Consider the following 22,531-nt stretch of genomic DNA (forward strand, 5'->3'; position numbering starts at 1 on the left):
ATAAGAATAGTTGTTTTGCAATCTTTATTTGATATTTCCAACATTTGACATCTTTACAGGTCCATTAGGCTCTCTTTCTTGTTCTGTTTTCTTAACCTAATGATTCATTGCTATGGGTCCAAATGTCCTTGTATACTTATTTATTGATTGTGTGCTCTCATTGTCCTTGAAAAATTATTTGTGAGGTCTCTATGAAGCCTACAATGACAGTAAATGCCTTCCTCCATAGATGGCTTGCATTTCCTTTGGTCAGTTACCTAGGAACTTTACCAATCAAAGAAAAATGTATTTTATTATATATATATATAATATATTTATTCATTAGTATTAACTTTATTAATATCAATTAATTCAATAATCAATTAATTAATATATATGTATATTTAGAGAGAGCACAAGTGGGGGTAAGGGTGGGCAGAGGGAGAGGGAGAGAGAGAGACTCTTAATCAGGCTCCAAGCTCAGCACAGAGCCCAGTACAGGGCTAAATCTCATGACTCTGAGATCATCACCTGAGCTGAAATCAAGAGTCAGTCACTTAACTGACTGAGCCACCAGGCACCCCAACCAATCAGGGAACAATTTAAACTAAATTTATAGTTAAATTTTTGTGGACTGCTCAGATGATGCAAATTTGGTTTGAAAATGCACACAAGGATTAGGAGGCATTATTTTTTTTCCTTCCATTATGTTCAATGCAAAAATGACTTTCTTTGTGACCCTGAGATTAGAAGATTTATTTCTGACTCATCCTTTCTCTAAATTTGTAGCTATATGGGGGTTTCCAGGATTATGACGAGAATCTCCTATTAGTTCTGGGCTTTAACTTATTCATTCCATACCCATAAGGTCCATCTGAAATGAAGTCCATCTTTTCTGAAATTATCAAATGATTTAAGGAGTGAGGCAACTTGAGTGCTCTGTTTACATCTCTGGTTCCCCTAGATTTTGATCCAGTAATTTCTTGCTACATAGATTTTAAGATTTAAAAAATATTTTAATTACCATTTGAAATTATTTTCAGTGGCAAGATTGGTCAAAATAATTTAGTCTGCCATATTTTAGGAAACAGAAATCCATTCATCAATTTTTAAAATTTCATTTAATATATTTTTCATATCCATATATTCAATTTGATATCTTTTCAGATCTGTTTGGAAAAAGGTTAGGTCTCTTGTTTATTATGTTTTATTTTCAAACCTTTCTTTTATTTCTTTATTAAACTAAAAAGATATTTATATTCTATATATTATCATTTGAATGTCTGAAATTATTGCAGATCTGATAGTTAAGATTGTTGTTCCTACTGACACTCACAAAATCTTATTTTCATGTGTACTTAATAATTTTTTCAATAGGAACTAATTTCCTTGGAATTTTATCAGAAGTAACTTGAGGTCTAGTTTAAAATATATTTCACTGGAGAGACTTGTGTTTACTTCTTCCAGGCCCTTTGGGATGCTTCCAACCTGGCATGACTAAATTGAATTTTCAGCTTGCTATTTTGTGGGTCATGCAAATAGTGTGAATTTCACCCACAGCTATGAGTATGGGCTTATAATTGGCAAATTTCAGGGGAGGATCTTTTTCTACTCTTGTCTGGGTAGTGGTTAATCCACATAGCTCTTCCTTAATGGGTGCATTTTTCTTGTTTGCCTTGTGAGCTTGTCATACATTACAGGTCCTTACTTAATGGAGGGGCCTCTGACTTCAATTCTCACCTTGTCTGGGACTCAAGCTTTCTCTCCTGTTCTCCCCTAAAACTCAGCCCAAAGCCCACCAGAAATTGGCACATCTTTCAAGCCAAACCCAACTCACACTACTTTAACTTTGGAGAACTGTACTTTCCCTTTTTATCTATGATTATCTGTCTTACTTCCTTCTTCCTCATTCATGCTATAAGAAAAGATTTTTCACATATTTTATCTTTCATTTTTATACGTGTTATGTTAGAAGGTATTTCTCTACACATTGGGGGGATGTATTCTGGAAAACAGAACTCATCATACCTTTTTAACCTCCCTGTCCAATTCCTTCCTTACTCTGCCTGATCCTCCTCAATGCTCATTTTTATATCCCATTCATCATGCTTACATAGATTCCATACTCAAGAAATGTTTAATGAAGGAAATTATTGCTGAATGGTAAAAGAAAATATGTTATTTCTTTTTTCCAAATGGATAACACTACCAGCAAAAGATTAATATTTGAAAAATAACTTCCTTGACTAGTTTTTAATTTTTAACTTTATATATATTATTTCATTTGCAAAATGACAAGTATCTCAATTTATGAATTATACAACATATTCTATTGTTTTGTGTGTGTTAACATGAAGTTGCATATGACCTTAAAATTTAATCTGTAAAATTCATAAATATATATCTAGGTTCCTTAATTTATTATAATCTTACCAGTCTTCCCTTTATCAACATAGTTACTGGATAGTATTGTGGTTTTAAGCAAGAGCTGCTTACAAAATCTAAATGAGTTTTTTGGCGACAAATGGTAGAAAATTTGGTGTGATCCACTGACTTAACACTATTAATCTCAGGTTAAGATTTAAAAAATATTTTAATTACCATGTGAAATTATTTTCAGTGGCAAGATTGGTCAAAATAATTTAGGCTGCCATATTTTAGGAAACAGAAATCCATTCATCAATTTTTAAAATTTCATTTAATATATTTTTAATATCCATATGAAATAGCCTTCAAATATTAGTAGAAATGTACCTTATGCTCAGTATTATTTTACTAAGTATTATTTTACTATTCAGTATTATTTTACTATTTTACTATTATGCCAGTATTATTTTACTAAGACCTAAGTATGCATGAAGATTTTCCAATAAGATGCCTACATCTCAGACAAAATTCTGAGTGGGTGGTAGGTTTTTAAGAGGTGAGAGTAATGTATAATGACATACTTCTTTTCGCTCAGAAACCTAAAGGAACCATGATCAATGCCTTCAACTCCCAGGAGTAAGTGAGGAATAATAGAATGTCCACCTTGGAAAATTGGATAGGCTGTATAATACAGAAGACATTATGGAGCCATTACAGAGGTTCCTGAAGTCATTATTCCCAGAAAATGATGAGGATCTAAAGCAAGGTCCTTGGGAATTACTGTCAGAGATACCCTTTCCAAGGTTATCAAAACTCTTGAATCCGTGTATCTTAATTCAACACTCACAATCTATATTTACACAAACTAGGGATCTTTTTTCAAGTAATTAGAATTTAAAAATAAAACTTTCAATGTATTTGTTTGAAAAGGACAAGTTAAGCAGAATTATGTTATAACAGAAGCTTCTAAATGGAAATTAGATGAGCCAGGGTGACTTTAGCTAATTATTATGTTTCCCCACTCTTAGTTGGGACATGGGTGCTGCCTTGCTAGCCATTTTCTAAAATAAGAAACACATAACTCTTTCTAGAGCCCTACGATCTGATGAGTATGAATTCAGTGCTAAGCAGAACATTTCAAGTTCGTACAATTTGCATTAGTGGGGACACTACTTGATGACAGTCTAATGGGAATTAGCTCAAGATCTGGCTTGTCATTTCACTAAACCTTAATCTTTCAGGCAGATGTGTTTGTCTCTCTGTATTAAAAAAAAAAAAAAAAAAAAAAGAACTTCTACACCATCATCTCCTTCAGAAGCAAAAAAAAAAGCTTATAAAAACAAGGATATTTTAAGACAGCGGTACTTGACTTTTCCTGCCTAAGTGAGAATTTCCTGTCGAGAGAGTTGACAAAGTGGGTTTGAGACAGCTTTCCTGTAATTAATTTTCTTTGTGTGTGAATTTAATACTGATGCAAAGGTGTTACTCATTTGACAACTCCAAGGTTTAATGTCTAACCATCCAACGGGAAAGGAAGAACACGACTACCCAGAATTCCTCATTAATTAGCTTCAATCCTCACTCCATGATACTCATCCACTCATCTAAAACTGCTAATTGTTATCAATTGGATGATTTTCAGAATGCATTCAATACCTCAGAAAATGTAACTCATTTTACATTGCTTGTTGAACATCTCAGTGACAAGAAATGTTCTTATTTATGACTCTGGGCCAGATTTGAACTTCTAGTTAAACAGAATGGTAGCATCATGTAGCACAGAAAGCATTGAACTTGAAATAACAATGACTGGATTCTTGTTCTACCTGATTGTGGATAAAATAAATAACCTGAGGGCTATGAGTCTTAATTTCTTCAATGACAAAATACAGATAAAGTCAAAGTCTTTCCTAGTGCCAAGAAAGAAAGAAAGAAAGAAAGAAAGAAAGAAAGAAAGAAAGAAAGAAAGAAAGAAAAACAGACACTGTGATTTCCAAGGCACCAAAATCTACGGTTTGAGGTGATAGTCTAAGATTGAAAGCTATGTATTTTGGAATATCAGAAACATTGTGTGAAATATCTCTCCACTTTAGTTTTTAAGAGTCGAAGAGAAAATAAAAACTTGGAAATACCTACATTTATTTTCTCCTTCTACTCAATGCTTGGCTTTTACAGTGAAATGGACTGAGATATTTGAGAATATAAAGGGTTTTGGATGAGTGAACGTTGAGTGACTGAAGCTCTCAGGAAAGAATTTAAAAGATCTCAAAGCCATGCAGCCATGTTATATAAACATTATTTGAACTGGACCATCCTGTCCATACCACTGGCACCACGATTGAGTTAAGTGAAATTTTATCCCCAAATTGGGAAGGTGTTCTGAGTCTGTTCGTCTGTTCTTCTGTTCTTTCTCAAAAACCTTATGGGAAAATCAAGGTACTGTAGATAATTGTGTCAAGTGTTAAGAAAAGCCTAACTAGACCATAAAGACTTTAATTTCAGTCAATTTTATCAAAACTGCAGCCCTAACCTCAAAGTGATTCCTAAGGAAAACACCAGTTACATTAATTTTTCCAGATGTTCATCCCTTTGGACTCCAGGGAAATGTATTCTTCTTTCATTTTTCCCTTCCTTTTTATTTATTATTTTTTATTAAGATTTTCTTTATTTATTTGACAGAGAGAGACACAGCGAGAGAGGGAACACAAGCAGGGGGAGTGGGAGAGGGAGAAGCAGGCTTCCCGCAGAGCAGGGAGCCCAATGTGGGGTTCCATCCCAGGACTCCAGGATCATGACCTGAGCAGAAGGCAGACGCTTAATGACTGAGCCACCCCAGGCACCCCATTTTTCCCTTCCTTTTTAAAGAAAAGATGGTAGGTAAAAGGAAAGGGGCATAGTTACATCTCTTTCTAACTTCTGAAATCCCAAAGACTCTCTGCCAGCCTATTGTAGTTGTCATGAAAATGCATTTACTTATCTTTTATGCATGCCTCCCCTGCCCCACCAACTAAAATAAAGTGTGTATTTATTTTTCTGGAAATATCCAGAGTGGCCCTGGCTAAGCTTCAAATCTATTTTTCTATATGCCGTGGCTTTAAATTTTGCTGTCTGTACTTGGCAAAAAGAGATAACTCGGGTAAGCTCAACAATAACTGAACTTGAAAAAAATGCAAGGGCAACTGACGGTCTAAAAGTCAAATTATGATTCTTATTTGATGAATTGTAAAACCCTGTGATGGTGCTCATCCATTCCAGCATTTCTATTTCTCATAGTTTGAAATAATTGCTCTGAATGAGTTGTTTGTACGCCAGCCTTAAACAAGAAAAGTACATCATTTCCATTGGCATGCTGTGCTGTACCAAATGTTAAGAGCTCATCCTTTCATTTTAAGTATTTCTGAAACATTATTGTTTCATACTGGTTTTACTGACACCACCGTCCTTGGGTGGAAAAATAGATGTGTCTTCACCTGTGTTTTAATGAAACCATTTGCTATGAATATTCGCGATTCAACATATCTGCCCAGAAGAGGCCTTGGGAAGTCATCTTCTGCATTCATCATCTTTGAAACAGTCATTTACACTACCTCGGAAAAATGTCTTTAAGTCATCTTTTCTTTAAGGAATTTAGCTGCTTCTCTGAGCACCAGTCCAACCTCTCAAATCGTCTTCCTACATCAAACTTGAATCCTTGCCGCCATCTTTATACTCATTTCTTCTTATATGAAAGAAAGTCATCCAAGTTTTTATTCATCCATATGGCTACTTTAATTTTAATTTTAAAAGATATATAGATAGATATATAGATAGATAGATAGATAGATCCCAATTACAAGGAAAATCATGTACCCATATCTCAAATAGAATTGTTTAGTAAAAGCAAACACACAAACAGGCATGTGTAATCACAATATTTGACTTCTCTTTTCAACTTTAGCACACTTCAGCAGGGTTGCTTCGGGCAAGTTGTCCGATGCCTCTGGACCCACACCATTTGACAGCTGATTTGGCTTTTTTCTCTAGGGCTTCACATATAAAGGTTTTCCTTTTTGGAATAAAAACATTGATCCCTGAAATTAAAACACTCATGTCTGTTTTTAACTAGCTGTACTGTAGTACAGATTTGGTTCTTCAGTCCTGGTCATTACATTGTCCCTTTTTAGTCCCTATTAAGTTATGAAAATACTGTTTCCATCCATGCATGTTCCTTCTTCACGTTGCCTGGACAAGGGTGAGAGTTGAAAGGAATCGTGAAACAAAAACTGAAACAGCAGTGGCCTGCAGCAGTGAGAAAACTCTAGGAAGTTGCTTGGACTCTAGTTGAAATGACTTCTGTTTGTGAGAGGTCATGGAGAGGTCTGTGTGAATCACCAGGCTGAGGAATAAAAAGTGATTGCTGATACCTTCACCAAATGAATTGCTGACTTCCTGGCACCCACCCCAGTCTTCACTAGAAGAACCAAACTGACTAGAAAAGGAACTTTGACATAAATACTGTCAGAATGTCTACTCCAGTATGCTTCGGTCACAGGCTTCTAAGCAAATATCCAGGCTGATTAGCCCTTCCGGGTTTAAAGTAATACTGGGATCCAACACGTCTCTGGCATTTAAAGCATGCATCCTGAAACTTAAGGGACAAAGCTAGCACATGGCTCCAAATGCCCCCTCACACATTGTCTGCTCCAAAATAAGTCTTTAGTTTGGAGGTAGAGGCAGACAGCTGTGTTGTCTGCTTGCACATGGGCCCAGCCCACACCCATTTTATAGTGTAGGACAGGCTTCTTCTTTTTTTTAAATTTTATTATTTTTTAATTTTTAAATTAATTAATATTTATTTATTTATTTATTTATTTATTTATTTGGACAGGCTTCTTATGAGCCTCTGACACCGAGACTCTTGAACATTACCACCACCACCACCACCACCCCCAAAACGCACATCCATGCCCAATTTTGCCTTCCCAAGGTCCTCTGACCCACAGAAGGGGGTCCTAAGCTGTCCTAAGCTGTCCAGAAAAATTTTTGTACCACCTTACTCTACAGAAATGTTTATTAGTGAGTAGGACTAGAGGTACACAGATCTCTTCCCCTGTCCCTGTTAAAATTGCACTGGATTTCTGGTGTATCTGAAGTATGGTACCCTGGCCTTGGTTCAGTGTTGGATTTGATGCTCGCCCCAGGTCTTCTCGCAGCTGAATCTGATTTCCGAAATTAAGCCAAAAATTGCCTCTCCCTGCTCTTTGCCGCATCTCCTGTGAGAAGGAAGACCATTCTCAGCAATCAGACTGTCGACATGTCGACATTCCAGAAAATGTCGACATCACTCTGAAGGGACGCGCAGTTATTGTGAAAGGCCTCAGAGGAACACTGCGAAGGGACTTCAATCACATCAATGTAGAATTCAGTCTTCTTGGAAAGAAAAAGAAGAGGCTCCGAGTTGACAAATGGTGGGGAAATAGAAAAGAGCTGTCTACTGTTCGCACTGTCTATAGTCACGTACAGAACATGATCAAGGGCGTTGCACCGGGCTTCCGTTACAAGATGAGGTGTATGCTCACTTCCCCATCAACGTTGTTATTCAGGAGAATGGTTCTCTTGTTGAAAGCCAAAATTTCTTGGATGAAAAATGTATCCGCAGAGTTCTGATGAGGCCAGGTGTTGCTTATTCTGTATCTCAAGCCCATAAAGATGAGTTAATTCTTGAAGGAAATGACATTGAACTTGTATGAAACTTAGCTGCTTTGATTCAGCAAGCCACAACTGTTAAAAACAAGGATATCAGAAAATTCTTGGTTGGTATCTATGTTTCTGAAAAAGGAACAGTTCAGCAGGCTGATGAATAAGATCTGAGTTGTCCATCTACAGAAACAGCAAGATGCCAGATGATTTTTCAGACTTATTTGTGACATTTTAAAGATGCAATAAAAGCTATACTAATTTGGGAAAAAAAATTTTCTCTCCCTCTCAGTTCTGATCTCACTGGATATTGGCATCCACCTTCCACAACTGACCCGTGGTCATGGATGGCTTAGTTAAGCATGCTTCCCTTAGTTAGGGTGTTTCTCTCTGTTATTTTTTTAGCTTTTTGTGCTTAAAGTCCCAAGAGGGCTTTACAGAGTAGCTTTTTCTGAAAATCTACAGGCTAGAGAGAAAGTTCGACTCTAAGTTAGCCATCGGTCTGAGTTTTCTCATTCCACCGTGGATGAAAATGTAAAGGCACCTTCGTTATTAGTTTGGGGGAAGAAGAGTTTCAATCCAGTCAATGTTAAGCAGCTAGTGTTCTGGAAAATGAACCTTAGGAAACTTTTCTCACCATCATGAGCTGAGCCAACCTGATATGCTGTGGGAAAGGACAGCATATTACTCTGGGTAAATGAGAAGCACACAGAAAATAAAATTGTTAGGTTTTGCTTGGAATTGAAAATTGTTGAAGGTTGAAGACTTTAATGTAGGGAGTTTATCAACAGTGGCAGAATCAGTGGTTTTATCAGACTAGCAGTAAGGTCTGCAAAAAGGCACTTCCTGCTGATGAAATTATATAGCTAGAGATTTGGATCCAGATTTTATACTCAGGAAGTCCTTAAAAACTTGTTTGCTGTTGTCATGCTGAGGGAATTAATAGATGAGACATTAACCACTAAAATTTTTGAAGGAACTCCCCAATATAACATTTACTAAAAGAGCAGAGTGTCCCTCTATTTCATAATAAAATATGGAACACCTCATTTTCTACCAAGGCCATTTGCAACAGTTTCTGAAGCAATGTTTCACATGAAGGAGATGTCTAGTAAATGTGTGAACTATGCCTTTATATTAAACTTGATTTATTACCTGTAAAAGGAAAAGAGAACAAGTGACTATAAGTCAAACTCAGGTTGGAAAAAATTATTCCTGTTACATATATTTGGTATTTGTTAATATAGTATAGAATCATGTAGACTTCCATACTGAGATACCGTTCGAATTGTTTCGTATTTGTTAAAGGGAACAAATAAGAGATCATCTAGAGATTTACATTTTACCCTTCAGAGGATTAATTTGGTTTTTACATTTTTTGTTGATTCTCATGAAAATATTTATTACACAATCATCAAATATTTATCGAGAAATTGTTGCATATTGAAATTAGGGGGGAAACAGGAAGAGAATTGGTAAAAGTATAAACTTTCACATATAATCGTCTGAGGATCTAATGCATAACATGGTGACTATAGTTGATAACACTTGAAAAAAGACAAAATTGTATAAGGTGGGAAAAAATAAAATGATCAGACTTGTTTTAATGGATTCATTAAATTCAGTGGTCTATTCTTGTGGCTACTGGACATTTGTGCTATATATTAAGCATTTGAGAAATTATGGAGTTGAGCACATTTCTCATACTTCAATTAATACCAGAACTAAGTCCCAGCCCTCAAAAATGTCAGAATATTCTAGAAGAGAGAGAGAGATAAAACAATAAGCATAATGTTGCATGATACATTTATATTACAAATATGCCCAAAATGTTAAGAAATGTCAGACGAAATGCTCAGAAGAGGACAGTTAACTCAGCCAAAGAACTTCCCCAAAGGAGATGATTCTTCAAATAGATCTTAAAGGAATCACAATGGGAAATAAGTTTATCCCAGACAAAGGGAAGGCAGAGAGACCAAGACATTCAAAACTACAAACTAGAGGAGTTGGACTGGACAGTTTGTACAAATACAGTGAGAAATTTGGTTAGAATGGTGTGCTGACACCAGAATATTAAGGACTCCTTGTAAGTCTAAACTTTATGCTCATATCAGTTAGGAACATAAAGGATTTAAAACAAAAGCACAAGAATTTAATAGAAATTTTGGCTGAAAACAGTATGGAGGACAAACTGAAAGAAGCTAAACTGGGGCTAGGAGAATAGATAAAATGAGACACTCAGAAGAATTTGGTAACTTTTAACCATTTATTCTTATTGCTATATAATACCTACAAGACAAGAAAATTCATGAACCAGAATCTAACTTTAGCTATGTGCTAGCTTAAGTCCTTTGCTGGCTTGAGTAGTTGGTGGGGATTGACTGTGTATGCAATTTGCCCCAAAGACCTGAGGACTATCCTTATGTCTCTGCCATGAATTGCTAAATAAATTCATTTCAGATGCATTTTGGGAAATTTTAAGAATCATTATAAAAAAATCATCATTTATCTCTAGAAAATAATAACTGGAAGAAAAATACTTCATTCTCATTAAAATATTCATTTTGGCAAGATGAATTCACAAATTTTTCTTCCTTGCTAAGGAATATCCATTGTCCTACCTTCAGATGTTCTACGAACATTAAATTACTTATTGCAAAAGTGTTTCTGTGATTACATAAGATAGTTAGAATAATCTCTAATAGAACTACAGCCAAGCACATCTCTAATGTCATTCTATACATGGTTATATTGATTTAACTTTACACTGTCGAGTCAGACCAACAGGTTAAAATCTGTTTTTCTATGCATTAGCTGTATAATCTTCAGCCAGTTATTAACCTCTCAATGCCTTTGTTTACTTAACACTAAAATTAATGCAACAAATGACCAGTAAATTTTATGTAAGTATTCACTAAGATACCCTATGTCAGGTACTTAGTACAGTACCAAATAAATACTCAGTAAGCACCCAATAATAAGTCTTAATTTTTATTAGCATTGGAGGGTAGAATTTTGCTTGGAAAAAATTCATTAAAAATAGAAAGAAGAGAGAGGAAAAAAGATGGAGGAGTAGGGGACCCTATTTCAACTGGTCCCGGAATTGAGCTGGATATCTACCAGACCACTCTGAGCACCCACAAAACCAGCCTGAGATGTAAGAAGATCTGGATCTCTACAAACAATATCGCAGGCGGTTGGTTTTGAGGTACGAAGTGGAGAGCCATGATTCTGTGGGCAGATATTGGAGGATAAACGGCAGCGGGAGGGAGGCTGGCTGTGGGGCTCCTACACGCCCGGTGAGTGACAGCCTCACACACTGCGGACGGCACAGACTCGCAGATCGGTAGCTTCGGGAAAGGACTTTAGGGCAGCCCCCGGGGTGGAGGACCAGACCGGCGGGGTCGCGCGCGCGAACTGCAGCCCCCTGGACAGAAATCGGAGTGGCGGTCACGTGCACGTGAACTGCAGCCTCCGAGCTGGAAACCCGGTGCACCGGGGTCGTGCTGGTGAACTGCAACCCCCGGGAGTGGAAACCCTAATCGGCGGAGTCACCCGTGCGCGAATTGGGAGCGGCTGGCGGTTTTAGAAGCACAAAGGGCAGAGACATGCCCCAACCTGGAGGCAGGACTGGGAGCGCTGCGGAGGGGCGCACAACCCAGGACGCTGCAGTTTATAGCAGCACGGACAGAAATGGAGACGGTGTGGTCTGGAGAGCTCACTGAAGAACAGACTGAGTGAGGTCTCTCTGCTCTGAGGCAGAGGGCTGGAAACGGTCTCTTCTGCTCTGACTCGCAGAACAGACACGGAAAGGCGCCAGGGAAAGGCGCCAGAGAACAAAAGCCCCAAAGACTGATTCCCACTGAGCCCATCCCCCGCCACAGGGGCGCAGGGCAACTCCGCCCAAACAGGGTTGCCTGAGTAACTGCGCGGCAGGCCCCTCCCGCAAAAGACAGGCTGGGAAAACAAGAAGCCAGCAACCCTAAGGTCCCAAGAAAACAGGTGCATCTTGCTTGGGTTCGGGTCAATAATTTGGACTCTATACATTCCCTCAAACACCCATCAACAGAATGACTCGGAGGAGGAGCCCCCAAAACAGAAAAGACTCAGAGATTATGACTTATGCTGCAGATTTACAAATGGATGCAGATATAACCAAGATGTCAGAGATGGAATTCAGGCTAGCAATTGTGAAGACAATGGCTAGAATGGAGAAATCAATTAATGGCAACATAGAGTCTCTAAGGGCAGAAATAAAAGGTGAATTGGCAGAACTTAAAAATGCTATCAATGAGATCCAATCCAATCTAGATAATCTAACAGCTAGGGTAACTGAGACAGAAGAGAGAATAAGCGATCTGGAAGACAGTATAATAGATAAAAAGGGAAAAGAGGAAGCTAGGGAAAAACAACTCAGAATCCATGAAAATAGAATCAGAGAAATAAGTGACACCATGAGGCATTCCAATGTCAGAATCATTGGAATCCTGGAGGGAGTGGAGAGAGAGAGAGGGCTAGAAGATGTATTCGAGCAAATCATAGCTGAGAACTTCCCTAATCTGGGGAATGAAACAAACATTCGAGTCCTAGAGGCAGAGGACCCCTCCCAAGATCAAGGAAAACAGGCCAACACCCTGGCATGTAATAGTAAAACTCGCAAATCTTAGAACCAAGGAAACCATCTTAAGGGCAGTTAGGGGGAAGAGAGTCCTTACGTACAGAGGGAGGAACATCAGAATAACGTCAGACCTATCCACAGAGACCTGGCAAGCCAGAAAGGCCTGGCAAGACATATTCAGGGTACTAAATGAGAAGAACATGCAGCCAAGAATACTTTATCCGGGAAGGCTTTCATTTAGAATGGATGGAGAGATGCAGAGCTTCCACGACCGGCAGAAGTTGAAAGAATATGTGACCACTAAGCCGGCCCTGCAAGAAATATTAAGGGGGGTTCTATAAAAGGAGAAAGACCCCAAGAGTGATCTACAACAGAAATTTACAGGGACAATCTATAAACACAACGTCTTCACAGGCAACATGATGACAATTAATTCGTATCTTTCAATAATCACTCTCAACGTGATGGCCTAAATGTTCCCATAAAATGGCACAGGGTTGCAGATTGGATTAAAAGACAGGACCCATCCATATGCTGTCTACAAGAGACTCATTTTTAACGTAAAGATACATCCAGACTGAAAGTGAAGGGATGGAGATCTATCTTCCATGCCAGCGGACCTCAAAAGAAAGCTGGGGTAGCAATTCTTCTATCAGACAAATTAGATTTTAAACTAAAGTCTGTAATAAGAGACACAGAAGGACACTATATCATTCTTAAAGGGTCTATCCAACAAGAAGATCTAACAATTGTAAATATCTACACCCCCAACATGGGAGCAGCCATCTACATAAGCCAACTGTTAACCAAAATAAAGAGTCATATTGATAACAATACGTTAATTGTAGGAGACCTCAATACTCCACTCTCAGCAATGGACAGATCATCTAAGCAGAAAATCAACAAGGAAACAAGAGCTTTGAATGATACTTTGGACCAGATGGACCTCATAGATATTTACAGAACATTCCATCCTAAAACAACAGAATACTCATTCTTCTCGAGCGCACATGGAACTTTCTCCAGAATAGACCACATACTGGGTCACAAATCAGGTCTCAACCAATACCAAAAGATTGAGATTATTCCCTGCATATTCTCAGACCACAATGCTCTAAAACTGGAACTCAATCACAAGAAAAAAATTGGCAGAAATTCAAACACTTGGAAGCTAAAGACCACTCTGCTCAAGAATGTTTGGGTCAACCAAGAAATCAAAGAAGAACTTAAACAATTCATGGAAATCAATGAGAATGAAAACACATCGGTCCAAAACCTATGGGATACTGCAAAGGCAGTCCTAAGGGGGAAATACATAGCCATCCAAGCCTCACTCAAAAAAAAAAAAAATAGAAAAATCCCGAATTCACCAACTAACTCTACACCTTAAAGAACTAGAGAAAAAGCAACAAACGACGCCTAAGCCATGCATTAGAAGAGAAATAATTAAAATTAGAGCAGAAATCAATAAATTAGAAACCAGAAACACAGTAGATCAGAGCAACGAAACTAGAAGTTGGTTATTTGAAAGAATTAATAAGATTGATAAACCACTGGCCAGACTTATCCAAAAGACGAGAGAAAGGACCCAAATTAATAAAATTATGAATGAAAGGGGAGAGATCACAACTAACACCAAGGAAATAGAAACAATTATTAGAAATTATTATCAACAACTATATGCCAATAAACTGAGCAATCTGGATGAAATGGAGGCCTTCCTGGAAACCTATAAGCTGCCAAGACTGAAACAGGAAGAAATTGACAATCTGAATAGGCCAATAACCAGTAACGAGATTGAAGCAGTGATCAAAAACCTCCCAAAAAACAAGAGTCCACGGCCTGATGGATTCCCTGGGGAATTCTACCAAACATTCAAAGAAGAAATAATACCTATTCTCCTGAATCTGTTTCAAAAAATAAAAACAGAAGGAAAACTTCCAAACTCATTCTCAGAGGCCAGCATTACCTAATCCCCAAACCAGGCAAAGACCCCATCAAAAAGGAGAATTTCAGACCGATATCCCTGATGAATATGGATTCCAAAATCCTCAACAAAATCCTAGCTAATAGGATCCTACAATACATTAAAAAGATCATCCACCATGACCAAGTGGGATTTATCCCTGGGATGCAACGGTGGTTCAACATTCGCAAATCAATCAATGTGATAGAACACATTAATAAGAGGAGGGAGAAGAACCATATGGTCCTCTCAATTGATGCAGAAAAAGCATTTGACAAAATACAACATCCTTTCCTGATTAAAACTCTCCAGAGTATAGGGATAGAGGGAACATTCCTCAAGCTCATAAAATCCATCTATGAAAAACCCACAACGAATATCATCCTCAGTGGGGAAAAGCTGAGAGCATTTCCCTTAAGATCAGGAACACGTCAAGGATGCCCACTCTCACCACTATTGTTCAACATAGTACTAGAAGTCCTAGCAACAGCAATCAGACAACAAAAAGAAATAAAAGGTATTCAAATTGGCAAAGAAGAAGTCAAACTCTCTCTTTTCGCAGATGACATGATACTGTATGTGGAAAACCCAAAAGACTCCACCCCCAAATTACTAGAACCCATCCAGCAATTCAGTAATGTGGCAGGATACAAAATGCACAGAAATCAGTTGCTTTCTTATACACTAACAACGCAACTGTAGAAAGAGAAATTGAAGAAACGATTCCATTTACAATAGCACCAGAAACCATAAGATACCTCAGAATAAACCTAACCAAAGAGGTAAAGGATCTATACTCTAGGAACTACAAAACACTCATGAAAGAAATTGAAGAAGACACAAAAAGATGGAAAAATATTCCATGCTCATGGATCGGAAGAATAAACATTGTTAAAATGTCTATGCTACCCAGAGCAATCTATACCTTCAATGCCATCCCGATCAAAATTCCAATGACATTTTTCAAAGTGCTGGAACAAACAATCCTAAAATTTGTATGGAACCAGAAAAGACCCCAAATTGCCAAGGAGATGTTGAAAAAGAAAAACAAAGCTGGGGGCATCATGTTGCCCGATTTCAAGCTATATTACAAAGCAGTGATCACCAAGACAGCATGGTACTGGCACAAAACAGACATACAGACTAATGGAACAGAATAGAGAACCCAGATATGGACCCTCAACTCTATGGTCAAATAATCTTTGACAAAGAAGCAAAAAATATGCAATGGAAAAAAAGACAGTCTCTTCAATAAATGGTGCTGGGAAAATTGGACAGCCACATGCAGAAGAATGAAACTTGACCATTCTCTAACACCACTCACAAAGATAAACTCAAAGTGGTTGAAAGACCTCAATGTGAGACAGGAATCCATCAAAATCCTAGAGGAGAACATAGGCAGTAACCTCTTTGACATCGGCCACAGCAACTTCTTTCAAGATACATCTCCAAAGGTAAGTGAAACAAAAGCAAAAATGAACTTTTGGGACTTCATCAAGATAAAAAGCTTCTGCACAGCAAAGGAAACAGTCAACAAAACAAAGAGGCAACCCAGAGAATGGGAGAAGATATTTGCAAATGACACTACAGATAAAGGGCTGGTATCCAAAATCTATAAAGAACTTCTCAAACTCAACACCCAAAAAACAAATAATCAAGCCAAAAAGTGGGCAGAAGACATGAACAGACACTTCTCTGAAGAAGACATACAAATGGCTAACAGACACATGAAAAAATGTTCATCATCATTAGCCATCAGGGAAATCCAAATCAAAACCACACTGAGATACCACCTTACACCAGTTTGAATGGCCAAAATGGACAGGGAAAGAAACAACAAATGTTGGAGAGGTTGTGGAGAAAGGGGAACCCTCTTACACTCTTGGTGGGAATGCAAGTTGGTACAACCACTTTGGAAAACAGTGTAGAGGTTCCTCAAAAATTTAAAAATAGAGCTACCCTATGACCCAGCAATTGCACTGCTGGGTATTTACCCCAAAGACACAGATGTAGTGAAAAGAAGGGCCATATGCACCCCAATGTTCACAGCAGCAATGTCCGCAATAGCCAAGCTGTGGAAAGAGCCGAGATGCCCTTCAAGAAATGAATGGATAAAGAAGATGTGGTCCATATATACAATGGAATATTACTCAGCCATCAGAAAAGATGAATACCCAACTCTTACATCAACATGGATGGGACTGGAGGAGATTATGCTAAGTGAAATAAGTCAAGCAGAGAAAGTCAATTATCCTATGGTTTCACTTATTTGTGGAACATAAGGAATAACATGGAGGACATTAGGAGAAGGAAGGGAAAAATGGGTGGGGGGAATTGGAGGGAGAGATGAGCCATGAGAGACTATGGACCTGAGAAACAAACAGGGTTTTAGAGGGGACGGGGGAGGGGGTATTGGTTAGCCTGGTGATGGGGATTAAGGAGGGCATGTACTGCATGGAGCCCTGGGTGTTATACGAAAACAATGGATCATGGATCACTACATCAAAAACTAATGATGTATTGTATGGTGACTAACATAACATAATAAAATTAAAAACTACAAAAAAAATAAAAATAAAAATAGAAAAAAAAGCTGTGTTTTTACAGCAAGGAATTGACCAAGCATTAGAGCCCACTGAGAAATATTGACTTAGAGAAAAATTAGAAATCTTACCTACAGTTAGCTTCACACATGTTTTACCATTGAAGAAATTACCTCATTGTAGAAAAAACAACAGTCAAATCCCTAAAGATAAAAATATCTGAATTCACATTATTTTTGAAATGTTAAGACCACAACTATTAATCAAGGAATATGAACATCTTCTTCAATATTTCTAAGAAGTAGTAAGAATATTACAATTCAATCTAAGAAAGACAAAATAAATAAAAAGAAAAATAGAAATAATTCTCCAGTGTTATAGTTGAGCTCCTCGACAGAAATCATTTAAAGAATTTAATTCTACACTCGGTTATTTTTTTAAAACATTTCTATACCTATGATATTTCAATTACTATTTAATGAAAATGTATATAAACCATGAATTCATAATACAGTTAATACAAAAATGCTTATATTTTCACCATTTAAATGTAAGGAATTCTGTAAACATAAACAGCTATACAAAAATGTATTTATTTACTTTCTGTTTAATTATGAAAATTCTCTAGCAAACATGGTAGAATAAATCTAATCAACATAAACAATTTCTTTATAGGAGAAAAAGATTGTCGTTTTGCAACATTAGCACCTTTTTAGTTTCCTTGGTCCTGGAGTTCTAAATTATAATTATTGCATCATATACAGTACACGGGATTAATTTTTATAACTGTTTCGTGCTTCACAGGCAAGACATGCAAATAAATAACAGTGGCCTTCTCAGCAGCAAAGGGCCGCATAGTTAACAAAGTTCCAGACTTGAAAGAAAAGCTTCCTAACATGAAACTTAATATAATAGGGAATTGCATTTTAATAAATGTGCAGAACAGTCTCCTGTGGAAGCAGATTTATTTGTGTACCTGCACAGGATCACTTATTTACGATAGTTTACAGTACATTTGCCAAAAGCTACATCATAGTAATGCGATTCTACTTCACACTTATATACGAGTTTTTGAAGTGATATTCAAACAGGGTTGTTATTCCTGTCCCAATACACACTAAATGACGCCTACACACAAAAATAAACAGGAGTGACTTTCCCTCAGTTGCAAACTTCTCCAAGCTGCCCCGAAAACACGGACGTGTTAACTCCTTTTGCCCAGTGGAAGGACCACAGTGGTTTCGCTGTATCTGAGACCATCTGAGAGTCATATTAATAGGATTTTTTTGCAGGCAGGGATCCAGAATCATTCAGAAGCTGCCATTCTCCACCTTGGCAACCGCAACGTCAATTGCAGGTAATTGTCATATGGCTCTTCCCAATCTCTCCTAAATCATGAGAATGCCTTCTGTTATCACTAAGCTGTTGTTGCTTGTTGCATAAAGCACTTTCTCTTGGGGCGCCTGGGTGGCTCAGTCGGTTAAGCATCTGACACCTGATTTCGGCTCAGGTCATGATCTCAGGGTTGTGGGATCCTGCAGGCATGGGGCTCTGCACTCAGCGGGGAGTCTGCTTGAGATTCTTGAGATTCTTTCCCTCTGCCCCCCCACCCCAACTCTCTGTCTCTCTGTCAAATAAAAATATAAATTAAAAAAAAAAGCACTTCCTCTTGAAAATAAAAATTCACTTGAGCAAAGAAGACGTTACGAGCAATCTCTCTATCCGGAGTCAGGTGGAGAGCAGGAATCCTGCTTTGTGGTGACTGTAGCACAAACGGGTCTGGATACTTCCCAAGCCCAAATACGTGGGAAGGAGCCTGCTTCCATTGTTCAGAGAGACCGACATTTTGAGGACAGCTGAAGGTTTTGAAACATGTTTGCATTTTCAAGATGTGGGAATCAGCTCCTCACTTACTTACAGTTTGTAGAGAAGTGAAATCTGGTATTATCACTTTTATTGGGTGGCTCTCCCAATGGGCTAAGACCAAGTCTATGTAAAAATCAAGCTTTGTTCATAACAGCCTCAGTAGTTGGGATCAGATTGTGAAAGTGTTAGAAATCTATCACTGACTTCATTAACGAAGATTCCAGCAAGACAGCATTTAATTCTTTTTTTTTTTAGGTTTTTTTTGTTTGTTTGTTTTTTAATTTACTTATTTGACAGAGAGGGAACACAAGCAGGGGGAGTGGGAGAGGGAGAAGCCGGCTTCCCACTGAGCAGGGAGCCCGATGCAGGGCCTGATCCCAGGACCCTGGGATCATGACCTGAGCTAAAGACAGATGCTTAACAACTGAGCCACCCAGGCACCCCGACAGCATTTAATTTTTATTTTAACTTAAAAAAAAAAAAAATCCCATAAGCAAATAAGTAATGCTATTTCTTCAATGTCTGAGATTAAATTATTATTTTGGAGAGAATTTTCACTACATGATTATCATGGAAGGTGGGGTGGGAGGTGCATTTTTATGTTTTGGAAAGAGCGTGGTGCTTTTCATTGTGGACACACCTCTGTCTCATCTGTTTGCACATTGTGGGCTTCTGTTCCCGAGCTGTTCATCCAACATAACATTACATAGTGGATACAGGCAAAAATTACAAATTCTCCTTTGTACAGATAGAGTCTTTTTTTTTTTACTCAGATTATGAGAAATTCTGAATATGTTAAAATTGGCATAAAGAATTTCATAGCTAAAGAAGACCTATTTTCCATGGTATGTACCTTTTCTGTTGCAACTTAAAAACTGGAAAAGGTGAACACAATTCTTACTCCTAAATATTAATCATTATATTTTCCTGTGATTTATACTGTCTTGTGAAATAGACATGCTACTGACTACAAAATCCCATAACCCTTCTCGGAGTTATCATTTTCATAAAGCACAAAGGAGAGCTAGGTAAAAAAGAAATTACCGTGTAGTGACCAAAAAAAAAAAAAAAAAGATTCTTTTTTTTTTTTTTCCCCTCCTTCTGGAAACAGCTGATTTTAGAGCTATCCATTTTCCTATTCTGGAGTTGATGAGGTCACTATCACCTCACCAGCAAAGGAAGTTAAATTCCTTTCAATGGTTTTGTTGCTTTGGAAGCTATTCAGTGGAGCAAGAAGCACATTAAATTTGATTCCTGACAGATAAGGAAAGGACAACTTTGTAAATACGACTTAAAAACACATTTATTTACAGACACATTCTCTCAGGTATTTGGGGTCAAAAATACATGTTTATTCACTTAGTACATTTGGTATAATATGGTTAACTACTATATACATCTTGCAATTTGTAAGGTTAAACCAAATTGTATCCCTTTTTATGTGATACATTTGTTCTTTCCCAAGGTCTAATTTCCTATTTCTAATAAACAAGAGATTTATTTTACTACCCTTGCACTTAGCTCTGAACATGTATTTTGGTCAAGATCTAATAAAAAAATTTTTTCTTAAAATACATGGTTTTTTTCCAACTAAAAAACACATCTAATGAATTTGTGTCTATTAGAAGCAACATCACTGAAAATGTAGCTTAATTTAAAAATGTAGTATAATGCCAAAACAGCATGCCACAAAAAATTACAACTCCCTAAATTATTTTTTAATACATATCCATATTTATATCTGAAATAACTGGATTATAGGTTTTATGTTGTTGGGTTTTTGATATATCTATTATAAAGTGAGTGGAGTTTACTGAGAGATTAGAAAAATGCACAGTTGCAAATGTTTACTATTTTACATCATGTTTATCAGTCCTGCTCTATTAGTGGTTTGAGAATTTACTAGCAAAGTACAACCAGTTTAGAATATTGAGTATAATTTTGTACTCGTCCACACCATAATTTCATTTCAACTCATGAAACCTTATTTCAATTCTGCAATTGTGAGACTGTGCTAATTTGTAAACTTAGTTTAAGAAGTTTAGCTAACTGAACATAATAAAAAAAAGAAGTTTTAGGACTATAAACATCATCAGCTGTTGCATTGTAAGTAGAAGACAATTTAATAAAATAAGATTAAATACTCTAATAAAAAAACTCTTTGAAAGTGAAACTATATAAGAACAACAGCATTTCTGGAAGTTTGACTTTAACTGTAAGTTTTCTCTGTGCCTCTCTTTTCTACCATCCACACTGTTAGAAATAAGACAATACTGAAATAACAGCAGTATTATTAACTGTTCAGTAGTGAACTGTTGTATAAGCTAGGCGCTACTCTAGGTGCTCTAAACGTATTTCCTAGTTCAAAGGGAAAGCCAAGGCCTTTCACACACATATCATTTGGTTCCAAAGTTTTAGAAGGAAGGAGAAATAGCCACAAAGCTTATCTAAGCTTATTCACATCACTGAAAAAAATCCATCTGACAGATTGAGCTTGGAACATCTGGAAAAGTAAAACACCAAGTAAAAGGAGCAGTTACTTGGTCATATTTTTACCCTAACTGTATGGATGTGCTGATAGCCAGCCTCTTAGAGGTCCTTCTTCAATTCTGGACTTTTCCATTTACATGGTTGATTTTGATTTCTGATCTCCTATAAACCAACCTTATGCTAAAGTGCTTCCTTTATTGAAATAGGTTGTTTGTTTGTTTGTTTGTTTTGAGCCAATCTTAAGATATACAATTATGTGACAACAAAAAGGATATAGAGGCATCTAGAACAAGTTCGGTTTGACATTTATATACCGTGTTCTCCATGTAAGTGTTGCAATGTGCATTCTAGAAATTATTAACTTTTAATTTAATTGTAAAATTATAAATAATTCACATTATGGCCTCTGCAAATATGTGAAGGGTAGTGCCAACCTATCATATGGTCATCTTTCTTTTATGCTATGTATGAAAATTTGAATGTGTGCAGATTACAGAGTATGTTTCATGACTTATCAGCTCCTTGGATCAATTACAACAAAATCTCATCTCTCTTCTTATTCCCGGAGATTTGCTTATGAGCAAACTGAGGTAAGGAAGCCAGTCTTTCAGGTTCATAAAGTTTCATCAAAGTGAGTGTTCTGTGTAGTTTCTTGCCAGGTGATCACAGCTTTTTTTTTTTTTTTCTTTTAACCTCTGTAGAAATTTAACAGTTACGACTATTCCTTTAGAGATTTTATTTTCCTAAATTGAGAATTTGGGAGATGTTTTTTTAAAGCAAAAGCAGTGCCTAAAGCAAAAACATTGAGGATACATTTCATAACATAAAAGTATATGCAAGCATTATTTTGTTAACACTTTAGATTTTAGCTACATCCTTGAGGTATGGTCTATGTGAGAGCTAACAACTCCAGTAGGACAAGATGTTCACTTCATTGAAATAAATAAAAATTGATAGATATTTTAATACATATTTACATACTTCTGTGAATTTCTACAAGCGCATGAAATTTGTGCACTGGAAACA

The 22,531-nt window shown here is 37.1% G+C and overlaps 1 pseudogene; it reads left to right on the plus strand.

Annotated features, from left to right (window-relative positions):
* Positions 1–8,286, plus strand: part of LOC123840507 (large ribosomal subunit protein uL6-like) — a 72,848-nt pseudogene extending 64,562 nt beyond the window's left edge.
* Positions 8,287–22,531: the final 14,245 nt, after the last annotated feature.

This window comes from Mirounga angustirostris, unplaced genomic scaffold, assembly GCF_029215605.1.
Source record: "Mirounga angustirostris isolate CCGP_5_RB_7025 unplaced genomic scaffold, mMirAng1.0.hap1 SCAF_5, whole genome shotgun sequence".
Classification (NCBI taxonomy): Eukaryota; Metazoa; Chordata; class Mammalia; order Carnivora; family Phocidae; genus Mirounga; species Mirounga angustirostris.